The sequence below is a fragment of the Anser cygnoides genome, chromosome 1 (assembly GCF_040182565.1).
Source record: "Anser cygnoides isolate HZ-2024a breed goose chromosome 1, Taihu_goose_T2T_genome, whole genome shotgun sequence".
In the NCBI taxonomy this organism is placed as follows: Eukaryota; Metazoa; Chordata; class Aves; order Anseriformes; family Anatidae; genus Anser; species Anser cygnoides.
In genome coordinates, this window is record NC_089873.1 from 183,170,936 (window position 1) to 183,186,301 (window position 15,366).

Genomic DNA, 15,366 nt, shown 5'->3' on the forward strand with positions numbered 1-15,366 from the left:
CATGTGAGAGAACTCAGAGAGGTGTTTCGGAGGAGCACAGATGAAACATTAACCTTTTAAAAGACTAACATCTTTTGCTAGTGATCCTAGTTCCTAACCAAGGCAAACAAGTACCAAAAACCATCCCTTTGAAGAGGAAAGCATCAGCAACATGCCTGGCTTCAATCCTTCTTCTATTTTAAGTGCAGAGAGGCAGAAGCAGTCCCTGCTCCCTGAACCTTGCTGCACACTTTCTTATTTGCACAGGAGGTGCTGAGCCATCTTCAGAGCAGCAGATTCATGCCTTCACTTATCTGCAAAGCATGTTGTGATTTGTGCTTGTGCTTTACAAAACACATCACCAGGATACGTCATCCCCCTGGTTTTGGGCTGCCCTGAGCGGCACTGGAAACGTATTAGCGCTGCTCTCCCTGCACCCAGAAAAGCTGTTGCAAGTGACACCAAGTGGTAACTTTTGCTCTAAACCAGGACTGAAATATTCCCCCAACGTGGGATTAAAGGCTTCGTGTTAGCCATCCCCAGCCAGGTGGCGAGGTCAGGCTTCCTCTCGAGGCCACGAACAGAGAGCTGAGCAAGTGACGCCGCCGACACCAAACTCGAGGTGAGACGGAGAGGCTTCTGAAGCACACAGGGCACGTGAACAACCAGCACAGGCTGTGGTTTGTTGCACTCCTGAACAAAACTGGCCCCAGGCACTGCCCAACAGGAGCCTGCCCGCCAGCCAAGCCACCCCACCCTACAGCACCGGGCTCTGCTGCCAGCTTGGCGGGGAAGGGAGCGGGGCGACGCACCGTACGGCACCCCGGCACCTTACATCAGCGATGGCGTTGACCCTTTGTGTTTGGTATTTATTTTTAATCGGGATACCACAGCCTTTGAGTAAATAGCATAGCTAAAGTCAAATGATAAGAGCTCTGCCCTTGGGCTACAACAGAAGGTACCAGTTTTTCCTAAGGAAACACAAAAACCTAAGCATGTTATATCATTAGCTTCCACTGTTTACTTTTCTTTTAAAGAGAAGAACTTTTTTTTTTTTCTTTTTCTCCCCTTTATCTGAACTTTCCCTTGGGAAATTTTATGATTTATATACTGTATCCATCAACATTTTAACGGGTAAAAAGATACCTCTCTGTATCTACCTGAAACTGCTTGAATAATCACAAAAAGGCCATTTTAGTTGCACGCCACAGGGTCCCACTGGATAATCTGTGCATCACTAAGTTAGCAAAAGTATTCACAGCACGTTCTGAGTAAGCAGTGATCTACAAGCATAAAAACATTATCTAGGAAAACTATTATCTGTTTTTAACTATATATGTCTGTTTTCATGTTTCCAAGGAGTACATTGAATATCACTCAACTTACAGATCAGCTTTGTCAGTCTCCTACCTGAGGAAATACTTTTTGCCTTTAACAGGAGCTTTCTATAAGCAGGAAGAGTAAGAAACGTGCCTGCCACCACCCTTGCATTGCAGCTGAGAGAAACAATTCAAAGAAGGCCGTCTAAATGGGCAGGGAAAAAATTCTCTCTGCTTTTCCAATTCTGTTTCATCATCAGTGCACTTAATTCTCGGATGACAGGAAAAGGCCTTGCACCATCCTACATAAATTAAGCTATAATTACTTAATGCTCTTACCTGATCTTTTTTTTTTCTCTCCAAGACGTTATTAAATATTTCAAAAGAAATAATGTTTTCTGCAGCTCGTAATTTGTAGCCATCTACACCATCTAGAATGATGTAATTATGAATAGTAAACAATTCTTTATAGTCTCAAGGTACACTGAAAAAAAACCCTCTGTGCACTGCTAAGGGACTCCAGCCTCCACATATTTAAATTCCATTATATTTGTTTCCTTTAAAGTGAAGAGAGACCTCAGGCTAACGTATGGTTAGAGTACTTTTGAGACATGCTTGTCCTTGTTTTCTTAAATTAAAATTATGCCATCTAATGAAGACCAAAGGGGGAAGAAAAAAACACGTTCCATTATTCCTACCCTTTCCATTTATTTTCTAAAATGGAAAAGAGAAATTATGCAGCTTGAACAATGAGTGTGGTAGCAATAAATTACAGAGGCAGATGATAAACATGTAGTACATGTATATTAATTCTGCTCATTTAATCACCCACTTACAGTCTGTCTACCTCCTCCAAGATTACTTCCAGCATTCCAAAGCCCTAAGCAGCCTCAGATAACGACCAAAAAATTCCTTCCTTCCCCCAAAATTGCTCAGTGCCAAGGCCCCGGGCAACCAAAATGGAATTCTACACAGCAACTGGTTTACTTGTGTAATACCACGTTATCAAGAATGGAAACTTTAACATACTAAAAAAAAAAAAAAAAAAGATGCCTCCTCCCCCAAACCTAAAAACCAAAGAAACCCACCCACAGGATTTCTTCCTACTCTCACAGATCCCAAGATAATGAAATTGTGGCAATTTATCAGCTGGGGAGGGAGGGAGAGGGCTAAAAACAAATCACTTACATTGTTATCTGCCCTATAAAGATGCTACACTTTAACTCAAGGCATTTAACTTTACAACAAAGCAATACAAAAAGTGTGTCCAATAACACTTTTAAGACCCCATAAGGGAGATTTTACAGCAACTTCGTGCTTGTGTATTATTCTACAAGCTTGCAGATGCTCATTTTTCCTCAGATCCCCCGTAATGTGGCCATTGCAAATTAATGCCATTAAAACTCTTCTTCGTCTAATCTCTCTCCAACACACGCGCACACAAACACCCACACTTTGTCTCTCTCCTATCATCTTGAAGGGAGGGCAGCTCAGGACCGATCCCCTGAAAAGGGACACCTGCACCGACAGACAAGTTAGCATCTGGCTGCTCATCCAGATACGCGACAAGGTAAAAAGGGACACGGTATGTGGAGACAGATGGTTTTTCTTACGCCAGTTTATGCCATAGCTGTGTTTTAGCTGAAATAAACAGAAAGGATTACCTGGGTGCTTTTGTGTAAGCTATTACTGACAATGAAAACGTCCTCAATGTTTTGCCCCCTCTTCTTCTTCCTGGCTCCCTCTAGCGATCTTAAGCGCACACTGCCTTTTCTTCCTGCTTCGGTTAATGCAAATAAAAACAATTGCTGGAGTGATTTTTTGGTTTGGTTTGGATTTGAAACACCTGCACTAACTCTTATAAACTGCTTATAAGTTTTTACTGAACATATAATTCGCATGTGCTTCACTCCAGCATCACACAACCAACACCGGCCTTTCTACCTGACATCTTTATGTATGAAATACTTTATGTATGAGCCAGCATATTTGAAATTTTACTATTTTTAAAGGCATTCATCAGCTCCATCCTTTCTTCTAACTAGAGAAAGAGAGCTAAAAATGAATCCCTTTCCTCACGCATCTTCCCCCCAAACAAGAATTACAACCCTAAACAAGAAGTTATTAAAGCCCAGCATCTGAAAAAATAAAACACAGATGAAAACTTTATGCCTGCTCTAAAAAGACACTTATAAAATGTCACATTCCTTATCTGCCGTGTCCCAATATAAAACATAATTAAGAATCATAATTATACTCACACTTTTATGAGTGGAGAACATTACCTTGAGGGACAGTGAGCACACAACATCAGGATTTTTACCTGTGGACTTGAACAAAAAGTAGCCCTCCAAAAACCAGTAACTTCCTGAAGAGCTAAGCAGGTTACTTTTAATGTAATTGCTGCCTTCACCCCTACAAACTGCTTCTATCCCGTCACTGTATATTCAGTCACTTCAGCAGCCATTTTTGTTAGTTTTTTTTAAAGAAGTCAATGGTTATTTCATTTATAGAAATGAAAATGGGAGGAGGGAAGCCTGAAATGGTGCTTTGCAATGGAAGTATTAGACAGATGAACTGATTTTTGATGACAATAATTATACGTAATGTGTGGCTCCGTTTCTAAGAGGAGAGGACAGATTGAGAAAATAAAAAATGGATTAAGCCTTTTCCTCTATTGACCACTTCTATAGAAGTCTAAGGCATTTTTCATTAGATGTTCTCAAGATGATTTGCAAACAAATAAAATTAAGGTTAATTTAAACCAAAAGTTAAATGCTCCCATGAGTAATATCCACTTTTGTATGAGGAAACTGAGCTGGCGCTGAGCAAACAGAGACAGATGTGCACTCTGAAATGTATTTTTAAAGAATGTTAGTAGATACGAACTGGAGCCATCATTCTGGATCAGACAAAGCTCCATCAACTCCCATGTCGAAGATCAGCTGAGGCCAAGCGCAAAATATACAAAGAAACATATACCAAAAGAAAGACCATCCTACTCTTCCAGCTTCTGGCAATTAGCACCTTAGATATTTCCTGAAGCCTCATCCAAAATCATCATGCTAAATAGCTACAAATGGCTCCATAGCCATTCATTTTAAAGTTCAAAGCAGCAACTATTATTCTTGGGAGATTTTGAAATCATATCTGTAGTACTTTTATTCCTCAGACTGAGCAGCCAAGAGAGCTGAGACAGCTATTCTCTCTGGATGAGAGATCAAACAAGAAATCAGCAACATCAAGGATTTACTGCGTTCCACTCAATTATTTCTTTAGGGCAGCAAAGAGAATTTACCCACAGAACCACTGTATTTTTCAAGTGATTGCCTCAAATAAGAGAATAAATACTACCAGAAAGCCCAATACAGAGGCAGGGTGTCGTACCAACGACGAAATGAGTTCAAACCAAAGAAACCAAGAGTCAGTTCCTATTTGTGTCACACATTTCTATGTGAACTTGGAAAAGCCATTTAGTCTCCCCATGGGAAAACAAATGCATTAAAGAACATAAGGTGCTTTGACACTATAGTGATAGAAACCAAATAATTGTACTAGGCAGCATGCAGCTTGCTGTGCCCTTTTCTGGAAGATAGGTATGACAACCCTACATCACTAGAAACTACATCCACAGACAGAACAAACTTCTGAGACTCTTGTCAAGTTAATAATCCTACAAAAACAGACAGGCTAAACCAAAAGTAGAATAATTCTAGGCTGAAAGTCTAAACCCGCTGCTTTCAGATGAAGAATTATTATTATTTTTTTTTCCCCAGTGTCAGACAATAAAACCTAAGCATCACAATAATTCATGAAAAATAAGGCTGCTATTTTTACGCAAGAATTGATCTGAACTGGCTTGCCCAAAGTCACGCAAGAAAACTTCTGACAGTCAACAGTTTTTCCTTGGACAAAGAAAACTTGGGTCTTCTCACATCTTTGCTCATTACCAGATCCTGTCCTGCAATAATGATAGTTTAAAATACTGGATCAGAAGAGGGAACCTCGAGAACAATTCATCAAGCTCAAGTTACACACAGAGCCATTGTCTCCACAAGTACCCCAAAGTCCTTCCTCTTGAGAAACAATTAAAGTATACTCATCACTTCGCAGACTAAATATATTTGCCCTCATATAACAGATAGACAGTCAGTCATGCAACACTGGATGCTTGCACTTTCTGGCCCACAGGAAGAATCACAACACAACTATAATGGGATCATCCCCCGTTACGTGATGAATGGTCCCTGTTGTCACAAATCCCCTGACACTGATTTTAGTCACGTATTCTTCTGGTCCCAGGATGGAGCACTCCAATACCTCTCCAGAAAGCTATGTAGACCATTCTGGCAAAACGTTTACCCTACTGAGCCAATTAACCTTTAGAGTATTCTATGTAATTCAATAATGTTAAGCCCCACTGGGGAAAACTTAACCATATACATTCCCACCCTCCAAAAAAGTCATCCGCTGTTCTCCCCATCTGTGTTGCCCAACAACGGACACTACAAATTAATTATTATGCCAGGCACATACAACCACAAAGTGCCCAATTAAGGCTTGAGTTCCTTTATTTTCAATTAACAAAACAGGGTCATTCCTAGAATTCCTTAGGTGGAAGCAGGCCCGCTGCATGTTGGCATTTTTAGTGCAGGAAGCCTGGCCTGAACAAGAGTTGACATGCAGCAGAGTGCTTGTCTTCAGAATAATCTCTGTTTTGGAGGGAGAGCAGCTGAGGCACCTGGGTGTGCTTTGATTCAGCGCTGCTCCTGGGCAGCCGTCACAGTGAGGACCCCTGACAGGCTCTGGACACTTGGAAGAAAATAAAGCACCACATGACATTAATGGCAATCTCTAGATACATAGGTTGCATCAGGTCAAATGCAGTGATGGAAATATTCTTGGCAAGCATCAGTCGTCTGCATCTCTCTCAATGAAATCTGACAGCTCCTTCTTACACAGCATACAGATCTACACTTACAAGTATTGTTATGCCCTCTGGAAACAGTTCAAGCAACGGCAGTTTTCTCATGATAATGGTAGTGTACATACCTGCTTTCATCCTACAGAAACAACTTACACATTTTATACTCTGAATGGTTGTTTTCTTTCTCAGGATCCAATCACAAAATAATTACCTGCCATGAAAATCTACACTGTGGAGGGGTAAAAGGCTGCTGCTGTTCAATAGAAATAATAATAATTATGATTGGCACCGAAAGGAATAAGGTGTACCCACTCACAAATAAAAAAGGAATCTCAAGCTGTATCAGCCCAGAAATGAGAAGTTATCCAACATCTTAGGAAAAAAACAATCAAACAAAACAAAACCACCACCAACAAAAAATGCATATAACACTTATCTGAGCCTGAACATCCACAGGACACATTTTCTAATATCAAATATGCATTCAGGAACTCAGTTCTCTCTCTCATATGACATTCCTCAGTGTCACATCCAAGCCTAATGTCACAAGGAAACAAAATTTCCTGTCTACTAAATCAAGCAGAGACTCCCAAACCCAAGGAGTTGGAACTGAAAGCTCCAACTGTAGTGAAAATATGATAGCTAAGTCCTGAAACCACTTCTTTAAAGGCAGCAGTGCTCACAAGGACATCAAATTATGTCCTGCATTACGGTCGGGTTTGAAGTTTCCATCTAAGCACCAGTAAAAAGAAAAGGCTTATTTTCTGAGAGTACAGAATCCCGTGAGAAGGTCATGTAGTGAGAGTCATACCACTTTAACTTTCCATAACCACAGCAAGACAGTCTCTACAAGCTGTCATCATGGGATGAAATTACTTTCACAAGCACAAGAACTTCCATTGAATGATTTCACCACACAAAAGACCCGTATCCAAACAGCTGCATATTAGCCAAGTAACTAAAGACATAAACATAAGCTACTTAATACCTCATTGTTCAACCCAGCAGTAACACCGTCTATTTCTAAGTTCTTCTACTTCAAAAGTCATATAGATGACATGGTTAGGAACCTTAAAAGTAACACGTAACGATAACCTGTGACAATTTACAGAGAACTGGCTGTCCTTCCAAAATTGCAAAGAGTTCCAATGTTTCCTAGAGATTTACAAAATTAGATGTTATTTGGAGAAAAAAGGAGTTTGAAACAGCAGTTTTTGTTCCCCTCTTGTCAAAACAAGAAACAAATATTACCAGCAAAAAAACACTCAACGACTGAACATCACAAAATTGTATCTGAATTCCACCATTCTTCAAAGTGTAACTTTTTCAGGAGTCAGTTTCCTACACAGTAGATCAAACCCTTAATCTAACTGATATACTAGACTTTTTATAATGCCTGTTTTCTATTAATCATATTGAACAGCAGTTGCCATGTCTCAATACTTAAGTTCTTGGACAGTTTTACATTAGCCATTTAAAAAAAATATTTTCTTCAGTCTTCATAAATTTGTAATAAAAATTTTCAAGTGTTCTTTCAGTCTTTATTACTGCAAGATGAAGGATTTGCTTATTGTTATATGATTATCTCTAATATTCAGCTTCATTTTTGCTACAGATGTACGTAACAGTTCTGCCTTTTCAGCACCACTGTTGACAACTTTAGCACAGCCATCAGACATATGTCACTGTTCTTTTTCTTCCTGGTATTTTTAGAACTGCTCCTTAATTAGCCTCAAGAAGTTCCAAAGAAAATCTGGAGAGTTGTCTTTAATCATTTAAAAATAAAAAATAAGTAATTTATATTCTTTCCTACAAAGTGGCTGCTGCCCTTGAACCACTTCTAAATCAAGATGGGACTCCTCCATTGCTTACACCATCTTTTGGCATTCAGTTCTGCACATTCTAGCTAGCCACGTGTTCTCACACTTTTTTCCCTCCACTTTGAGACAGCTCTCACAAGCTTTCTTAGACATATATCAGTGATGTAACAACATAGCATGCAGAACTGAAGATTTGTTTAGTTCCTCATGTTTTGCAGCTTCAAAGACAGGAATGGCATGTAGTTTAGCAGCCATCTTCTCCCATGACCTTATGAACCGTGACGAGAGAAGATAGTCGGTTCACAGGATGGAGAGTTCAATGACAGAGAGGAAAAACAATGGGCAGAATCTCTGTGCGTGTTTTCTTAGCATTTAACTCCTTCCCAAGAAACTAGAATAGCATGAGGGTATCTTGGGAAATCCTCTGGCAATATTTTCCTTTCCCTGACAAAAGAGGGGTGAACACAGATGAATCGTAGGGGCATGTATCTCCTTATATTAATGTTGGTTTTTTTGAAAGGAAAACATTTTTGAAAAAGAGCATGAACTAGAGACTACCAAGCCAGTTTGATCTCAGAGTTCACTCAAACATCAGCACCTTTGACCAAAAGCAATTTGTCTTTTACTTTCGTATTTTGCCCAAGGCTGTGTGCAGTGCTTGCAGCAGAGGAGTACAAATGTCTCAGGCAGTTCCAGACCTAAATACATATTGTGATGTAAAAGACACAAGACCTATTAATGGCTTGCAGATGAAGAGGATTAGGAACAAAGGTCAACACAATTTCTATGTAATGGACTTCTATTCAGAAGGTTCAGCCTTACTCAGCTAATTTGCTAAGTTACATGAACCGATTTCTCAAAAAAAAAAAAAAAAACAATTTTCCCAGAGACTGATTATATGATAGACACAACATATTGCTTTAACAGATATATACAAGCACCCCGCAATCCTGCCCTCAGCCTATAAAGTTCAATTTGGTGCATTATTTGTAACAATAAATAAACCAGATATTGCAGAGATCTCCTGTATCCAAAGGCAGTAGGTAGTCAATGACCATTTGGAATCAGTAGCCTTTAGCTTATTTGCAGAAGTGAAAGACAGCTGTTTGACTGATGCTGATCTGTAGGAAATGAAAGTACACAATTAAAAAGGTACACCTGATGAGGGAAAGCTAATACAGCCACGCTTCCCAGATGATAAATTAAAAAGGCATAACAAAGAGCTGAATGTTACACGTTGCTGCTAACACTACAGCTGCTGGAAGTGAATTCTCATTCCACATTATCTCATTCTCTCCATATTCAGTAATCTCCAGTGCTCTTACTTAAAAAGTCACACACAATGTCTTTCCACCACTTCAGAGCAAGTGAACTGTATTCTCTGATGCAATAAAATATTGCTAATAGATTTGCACATCCCCTTTCTCACATGCTTTTGTGCTGGATTGACAAGGGGGCTTTAACAAAGATCAGCCAATCCAAAAGCTATCATATAACTGGCCCCATATTTCAAAGTCCAGTTTTGCAGCATTGCTTCTTGGTTATCTATCAGTGTGTGGGGGTGTTAAAAACACAAAACATACCTGCTTGTTTAACACTTTCTTTCATCTAAATTAAGGTCTCTTGGAACAGGAAAGACAAGACACAAACATCACTATCAGAGGTTTGTTTGTTTTATACTGTAAAATAAACTGAAGATGTAATTTCACAACTGATTAAGTTGTTCTAAGACCATATCGCTGCCAATCTATTGTCTAGCACCACTCAATTTTTTATTGTTTATTTTTAAAAAAATGATGTCATCTTCATGCAGTCCAAGTTTGTTTTGGACTGTTTCATAACAAATACTATATTTATTCTCTTCTGTGAAAGGAGTGCCAAATTCATACAATTACTTAAGTTCAGCCAGTTGGCACGCTGCTGGAAATGTGAAGGACATTTCTTAAGAGAAAGGGTTGCAAAGGCTTAGACCCACATTTCACTTTGTCTGTCCAGGGCTGCTGAAAGGATGTCCTTACACATTTTCAAACTTAGTTTCTTCATTTCTAGTCACTCAGGAATTCTACAGTAGAAAATAATAGTGAAGTTAAATTCAGTCACCCCCAAAAGAAGCCTACCCACCTCTGCTGTTCATAAACTGGAAGGTTTTGGGTCTAGTACAACCTAGAATGCAGTGAGTTTGAAGATTAGGACAGTTGTGCTGTGAAATGAAGACCAGCCACAATAACTTGGATACAGTAAGTGTTCTGCACATACCACTATGTTGCTCATACTAAAGTAGTTGCACGAACATTTTAAGCAGGGATAAGTGACAGTGACAATAAAATCAGAAAGCTATCAGTCTACCTCCAGATGCTAATTTTTGCCCCTTTGCCATCCCCAATTCCCTAACAGAAACAGAAATATCAAGTGGCTGCACAGTGAATTAAATGGGGGAAATTTATTCAGATAGAAGTAGCTGAGACAAGCACGTAACTTCTTTTAAACCCCAACCAGTTCCCTGAACCTGCTTCACTAAGCAGCCACACAAATGAATAGGGGAAGACTGAGTGACACAGTGAGAACTGAACTCCTTTTTTTTTTTTTTTTTTATTTATAATGCCAAATTCAAGTGTCCAGTGGACTGCGGATTCCCTGACCGTTCACCATAATGCCTATTAGCACAGACAAGCACAATATTAATAGGACAATACTGCTTCCCAAGCCTGCTCCTGCTGTTCTCCACACCTTCCTGCCACTTTTCACACCTCTACCAGTACAAAATCAGGCCGAAACAACTGTTGATGCAGCACAGTGAACTGTATCAGGAAAAAGAAAAATAATCAAAGGTTTTCTTCAGCTAAATCAGTTTTCACACAGGGAGGCTGGGTCTAAGGACTATTTAGTCCAGAATGTTTTTTTTTTTTTTTTTTTTTTTAAGAGCCCCAATGCTGAGCCTCTACACTAGTCTGCACCTTGACGTGTTTACATTGTTTTCTATGGTTGCAGTCAAATTTCTTTTAGCATACTTGAAAATGTGCACATTTCAGTTTGATCTGAAACTGGTTATTCCATCTGTGCACAATAATTACTTATCTTTTGCTATATGACTCATTTTGATGGGCTTTGTTATGTCAGGTACAACTCTATGTCAGGCACTCACTACTTTGTGTTTGCATAGCTGTTACCAAGATCAGAACTAACCTATCAATCACTTGACATCGCAAAGAAAGCTTACAACTTACTCTTCACTTTGCTTTAAGAAATAAAAGGCAAAACAAAAAGTTGTGGTGCATCCTCTAATACATCTTTTAATAGTGAGAACACTGCAAATTCACTGTATCTGGAAGATTGCTTAGAAATTTTTGTCTGCTACATCTTAAGGAAAATATTTTGTGCACATACTTTAATTTGCATTCAAACCCACCAAGGCAATCAGAAGGGTCAGAATATTTTACAACCACTAGCTTTACTTCAGAGAACAGCAGTGAAAATTTATTTCAGATAAATATATAGTTTTATTCTCATAAAGAAATGAAGATAAAAAGATTTTTGGGCATCCATTTATTTTAGGTTCCTTTCATGTACATCTATAGCCTGGTTTCCAATGATTGCAGGCCCTTTCAATTCAAGCACAACCATAATCACAGGCTTTCAGGACTCTTTAGTCATCCCAGTCACTGAAAACTGGAGAACACAGTTTTAGGCCTCTTGATTAAAGAATTGTAAGGGGGCTGTGGCACAGCAAAGACAACGCAAGCTGCTTGATTTCGTCTGGCATTATCTAATATTTAAACCAGTCCCTTATTACTGCGTTCACACAACTATCTGGAATCAATGTTGGCAGTTGATACTGAGACTCTAAGACAGAAACATAGCTTAAAAAAAAAAAAACACATCTCTACTACATAAACAGTCCATAAAGATGAAATCCATTACATTACCACTGTCCAAATGCAGACCTTGAAGGATATGCCAGCTAGCGGATGGTTAAGAGTTTCAGCAGATTAGGCCAGGCTCCAAAACCCTCAAACTAGTTGGTAATTAACAGACATCTAGGTCCTCCACATGAAAGAAGGCTATTGTTTAAATGGTGACACAATTTTTTCCTTTCCGTTTCATAGCCAGCCTCTGCATTTTAAGATTCCCTTAGGACAGTAACAGTTTATGATTTCAGAAGTTCCACTTCTCAAATAGACGGTTTTTCTGACTTTTAATTGTCAAGAATGAGAATATCCTTAGAACACAAGTAGAACAAAATCATTTTACAGGCTCAGTGGCTCTGAGACCCCAATCTGCCTTTTCTTTGATTGAATAGTTTGAAATCTAATACTAATAATACATAAAACCTAAGGTATCTACAAAAGCAACAGGTACAAAACATAGCCCTGTGGGCCTGTAGATAGTCTGTGATAAGTCCAATTAGTAAGCAAAGTACCTGCAGAGAATATTAGTATGCATCTCCATAAATAATGATGTGTTGCAGCCAGACTTCTAGGATAAGCTGAAGGATGCCCCGCTGAACATGTTTTGTAAAGAAGCAACGATCTGTATAAAATTATGATCTGTTCTCTGATCCGTTATCTTTGCCAAATGGATTAGATGGGTGAAAAATAAAGGACTATATGTAATCCGGACTTAAGCTAATCGATGTAATAGAAGTGAATGCTATGTTAAAGCTACATTTTGAAAGAATGAGGTGTGGTTATCTATACTTACGTATAAGGGAGCAAGTTAAATCACAAAGAATAACAGGAGGATGTAAAAGAGAAGGAGCAGGTAATAGCACTCAACTGATACAAAAATACTTTAAGAAGAAAAGCATCATCAAAACAGACAATCCAGACAGAAACGGACAAAAAAGTTAGTGAGAATTATGAAACATAAAACCATCCCTGAAGAACTGGAAGAAATGGTTCATTTTGGGCCAACGTCATCTCCTCCCATTCAAAGGAGCCCTTTATGGTCTGCCTGCCTATGCAATCATTCATCTTACTTCCCTAAATATGTCAAGAACTACATAATACAAAAGTGAAATTAAGCAACTCAACAAATTATACCATTCACTTGCAGAGTCAACCCTTTCATTGTCATCTTAACAAAAGCGTTAAGAAGTGCATAAGCACACGGAACAGGCTGTCCTCACCTTAGATGCAGTTAGTCCATCCAGGTCTAGACTGTAAAAGCTGGTGGGAGAGTCCCCAGAAGCTTATGCTGCTGCTAGAGAAGTGCTGTGGGCAGGTCTCCAGGATGTCAGATCAGCATCGCTTGCGAGCTTCTGCCACCTAAGAAGTTTGGGAAGAACTGAGCTTACCTGCTCAGCAGTAGGATTTGCTGCTGTGTTGTAGAATAACTTACAGCACTAGATGAAAGAGAAAATAAGGGAATTCAGATACTTCACAAAATTGCCTCCTTATAGTCTTAAAGTCAGGCATATTTCTACTGCCTTTTGCATCAACTAAGATGCATATTGTATGACTAATTTCTCATTTGTCTGAGAAGTATGCAGTCATGTGCTTCTGACTTCTGTCACTCCCAATTCCTAGTTAAAAGCTTTTGAGTGCTGCTAGCACTTTATAGGGGGTAACACAGATAGCAGTATCGTATCTTCACACATAACTGACAGGTATTGGGCAAAAGACCCCATCATGGCAGATGGAATAACCTCTAGCAGATTGCTCAGAGCAAAGGGAATGCTTTTCTTAGCATTGTGTTATAACTCCATTGAGTTATTTTACTTGCTTCCAACTAAAATTATGCCCAGATTTCTAATACTTGCATTTCAATGAGTTATATCTGAATAAACCCTTGAGCTTATCTGCTGCTGGTGACTGTGAAGCATATGGCAACTATGTCATCATAAAAAAAACATTAACTTCCTAAGCACATCAGGCAAGCAGACATATATGGTCCTGCTATCCAAGCATAAATATGATTATTTAGTAACATTCATTGTTTATGAGATTGCTGTACCATCCCCATTTTGCTGATTAATGCTTACCACAGTTTCAAAACACGTACACAAACATTAGAGGCCATTTAGGAGACACTTATGTAAGGAAGGAAAACTTTATGAGGAAATCATCTTTTAAAATAACTTGTCATTAACACAATCACCATGATGTTTGGCTCCATATTCTTTGCATTTGGTGCAAATGCAATTTGCAATTGCAAAAAACTCATATACAATTCATAATGCCGCGTTTCATAACATTCAGTAGTCACTTGGACATGTATGTACACTAATAATTCAGTAAAACAAAATGACTTAATCTGCAATCATCAGTTTATAAGGCAGTATACTCCAGGAGCAAGGAAAGCTTGTACTAAATTTTAAAATAAACTATTATAGGACAGAAATCTCTCTTTTTAAAATGTAAACGACTACTTTTATTTGGAGATTCATCAGCACATTAGCAATGCTAAGCCACCCTGTTCCCAACAATGTTTTTGTTAGTTGTCTCATTTCTCTCTGTAGAGCTACACAGTACTCGTGGGCTAATCGGGGAACTTCAAACACAGCCACAGATGCAGGCATGCCTATGTAAACATTTAGAAGGTTTTACAAAAGTACAAGGCAGATGCTGAACATCAAAATCTTCTGGAAGATCCCAAATCTAACTAGAGCGCCAAGTCACATAGAGCATTCCACACAGACAAATTCCTATTCTTTACCCCAATTAGAGAAATACTTTTAATAATATCCACAAGACTAGAAGCACGTTGACAGCGACTTGAGCCTGTTAAGTTCATCTCTGTAATTTAAAGCAGTGACCAGAAAAAAAAAAAATTGCAGTGGCAAAGAGCACAGCACTGTTACCTTTCACTAACAAATGTTCAGCACTTAAACAACAAAAATAAATAAAAAAACACAACCCCACCTCTTAAAAAAAAAAAAAAGAAAAAAGGGCTAATTATAGCCTCTGTAAAAAAACAAATTTGCATTGCCACAATGCAAACACATTCAGGGCAATGCAAACTTGTGAATTTGATTGCATCAAAAGGTATCAATGACAACATAGCAAACAACAGGGGCAACAGTAAAATAACGCATTTACCAAGTCTCTTTAATTTATTACCTGGGCTCTAAGTAAAGGCTCATACCACCCACCCCCCACCTCCCCCAGCTTGTTTTTATTTTCCCCACACGCACGCATTCAGCTTTATTTCCCACACGTGCACGCATTCAGCCAAGACCACATCCCCACGGGGTCCCAGCTTTGGGAAGACCCCTCACAGCCCACCTCGCCCCACAACACAGCGTAAAAGAGACGCCACCGCTCCCCCCCTCCGCTCCCCCCTCCACACACCCCACCCCACCCCCTTTCCCCCCAAAATGGCG

At 39.2% G+C, this 15,366-nt stretch overlaps 1 protein-coding gene across 4 annotated transcripts in view; it reads right to left on the reverse strand.

The window, feature by feature from the left end:
* CAB39L (calcium binding protein 39 like) overlaps nt 1–15,319 on the reverse strand; it is a 63,085-nt gene extending 47,766 nt beyond the window's left edge. For 3 of the 4 annotated variants that reach the window (XM_048052492.2, XM_048052489.2, XM_048052490.2), the window contains exon 1: nt 13,171–15,318. The gene's annotated coding sequence lies outside the window, so the exon portion shown is untranslated. Of the gene's footprint in view, nt 1–13,170 lie in introns of all 4 variants that reach the window. The other variant, XM_048052491.2, reaches the window with a different exon arrangement.
* Nucleotides 15,320–15,366: the final 47 nt, after the last annotated feature.